General features: G+C 43.0%; 1 long non-coding RNA gene across 1 annotated transcript; it reads left to right on the forward strand.

Annotated features, from left to right (window-relative positions):
* The first annotated feature begins 6 nt into the window (after positions 1-6).
* LOC106012448 lies at positions 7-2,564 on the forward strand. The gene is made up of 2 exons (XR_004858846.1): positions 7-1,079; positions 1,110-2,564. It is a non-coding gene; the product is annotated as an uncharacterized LOC106012448 (long non-coding RNA).

Consider the following 2,564-nt stretch of genomic DNA (forward strand, 5'->3'; position numbering starts at 1 on the left):
GGGCTGACACTTGTGTTACTGTTGTTGTTGTCAGTTGGAAGAAAGCTCAGATACTTTGAATTTTTTCACTTTTGTACCCAAAAATGACAAATGATTTATATTGCTTCAAGAAATAACTTCCGGGATTGTGTGCCAGGAGGTTTGAGTTTGAGGCAAACAGGACTCCCCACAGGACTCTCCCTTGGACAGACGCCAGTTCTCTCTTCTCTCTGTGTGGGCCAGGGGGTTTGAGGCAAACAGGACTCCCCACAGGACTCTCCCTTGGACAGACGCCAGTTCTCTCTTCTCTCTGTGTGGGCCAGGGGGTTTGAGGCAAACAGGACTCCCCACAGGACTCTCCCTTGGACAGACGCGAGTTGTCTCCTCTCTCTGTGTGGGCCAGGAGGTTTGATTCAAACAAGACTCCCCACAGGACTCTCCCTTGGACAGACGCCAGTTCTCTTCTCTCTCTCTGTGTCTGCTTGTTTTGCTTACAGGTATTTCTGCTGATGTGAATTATAAATATATATATAACATTTTTCATAAAAATGTTTCCGTTGACAATTGGCCATGTACATATATATATATAAACGTACACTTTTCACAAAAGTGTTTGTTCAGTCTTGTATTGCTTCAAAAGCAACGCTCATTCTTTCATTTCCCTGGTGATGTATGATGAGCACGGTATATCCAATATGTTTGTGCTTTTTCATCAGTGGTAAGACTAATGAAGTCATATATATATAGAAATAAATATATGATCTATATATTGTTTGTCTATGTTTCCCACCCCCATCAACACTGTCACTAGTTGGATGGTTCAGGTCAACTCTGTCACTAGTTGGATGGTTCAGATCAACACTGTCACTAGTTGGATGGTTCAGGTCAACTCTGTCACTAGTTGGATGGTTCAGATCAACTTTTGAGATCAGTCACTAGTTGGATGGTTCACATCAACACTGTCACTAGTTGGATGGTTCAGATCAACACTGTCACTAGTTGGATGGTTCAGGTCAACACTGTCACTAGTTGGATGGTTCAGATCAACTCTGTCACTAGTTGGATGGTTCAGATCAACACTCACTAGTTGGATGGTTCAGGTCAACACAGTCACTTGTTGGATGGTTCAGATCAACTCTGTCACTAGTTGGATGGTTCAGATCAACACTCACTGGTTGGATGGTTCAGGTCAACACAGTCACTAGTTGGATGGTTCAGATCAACACTCACTAGTTGGATGGTTCAGACCAACACTGTCACTAGTTGGATGGTTCAGACCAACACTGTCACTAGTTGGATGGTTGAGGAGGCCGGCTGATATACCCTGCCTGTAGGGGCCGGCCTAGACTGAGTGAGACTCGATACATCTCGGCAGACAGACGGTACATCCCGGTAGACAGACGGAGACAGGCCCCATCAAACGTGAGGCCTCGTGGCGGAATCAGGCGCTCGTATTTGTAAAATAACGAAATTGGAGAACAGGCAATTTTTCCACCAGTTTGGAAATGTTTATAGAATTTTGGTTTTTGGCTTAACCTCTTTTAAGTTAATATCTAAAATACACATTTCCTGGTGAATTTAACTGAGAAAACATTGAAAGAAAATACGTCGTTTTTCAGTTGTTTCAGACTCTTTGTTACCAAACTTTGACTTTGAGCCATTTTCTCGCTAATTTCTCCACTGAAACCAAGCGACCTCACTTCCTTCAATGGCAGATATCTTGAATTCATGGATATATTTATTTCATTTGTAGCGAGGCAAACAGATGAGCGTTCAGAGGATAGCAATAACACAAAACATTGACGAGCACCAGATTCCAGCACGTGGTGACACAAATGTCTCCCCACGTGGGTATCGAACTCACATCTTCTGCGTGTGGTAGTGAAGAGCCTAGCCATAACTTCATTGTGAAAGCCCGCAGTAGTTGAGTGTACTTTTGGGCCGAAAGTTTTTCAAGTTTTCAAAGCGTGCCTATTATTATTTTATTGAAATCATTTTTACAAAGAAATGACTTTTCTTCAGAGTAATTTGATTAAGATGACATCAGGTTGGGTTTTTTTTCCCCCTCCTGCGTGCTGGCTTGGTTTCGGGCGGTGAGTTGTGGTTTGGTGCGTGGATTTTCTCCCAGCTTTCTGTACACGAGGCGAGAAAATTGTAGGTGTTGGTTACAAGGGAAATTATTGTTTGCCTGCTCTTCGTTGACCAATGGCACAACCACCAGCTCAGGAGAAACCAGCGGGTGCTTTGAGTGGTTGTTACACGTATATTTCTTCTTCCAGGAATTTCTAGCGTGGGCTCCTCAAAACTGTTGTTCAGTTACAATATATATATATCTGTTAGCAATGTGTTTTGCTAGTCAGCTTTACTTAGGGTGGGTGTGGGGGGGGGGGGGCGCTGTTCTTGCCTGCCAATGGTGGAATCTGGAACTTTCTGAGCTTTATTGTTAGTTTTTTCAACTGATGGACAGAAAGTGCCAAAATGTCCTGGACCTTGAGAGACTTTTCCTCGTTTGTGTTTTGTTCTTTCAAACTGAAATAGAAGGCAATTTGCAGTCGCAGAAATTCAATAAATTTTGCCGAAAAATT

Source organism: Aplysia californica, unplaced genomic scaffold, assembly GCF_000002075.1.
Source record: "Aplysia californica isolate F4 #8 unplaced genomic scaffold, AplCal3.0 scaffold00374, whole genome shotgun sequence".
Taxonomy (NCBI): domain Eukaryota; kingdom Metazoa; phylum Mollusca; class Gastropoda; order Aplysiida; family Aplysiidae; genus Aplysia; species Aplysia californica.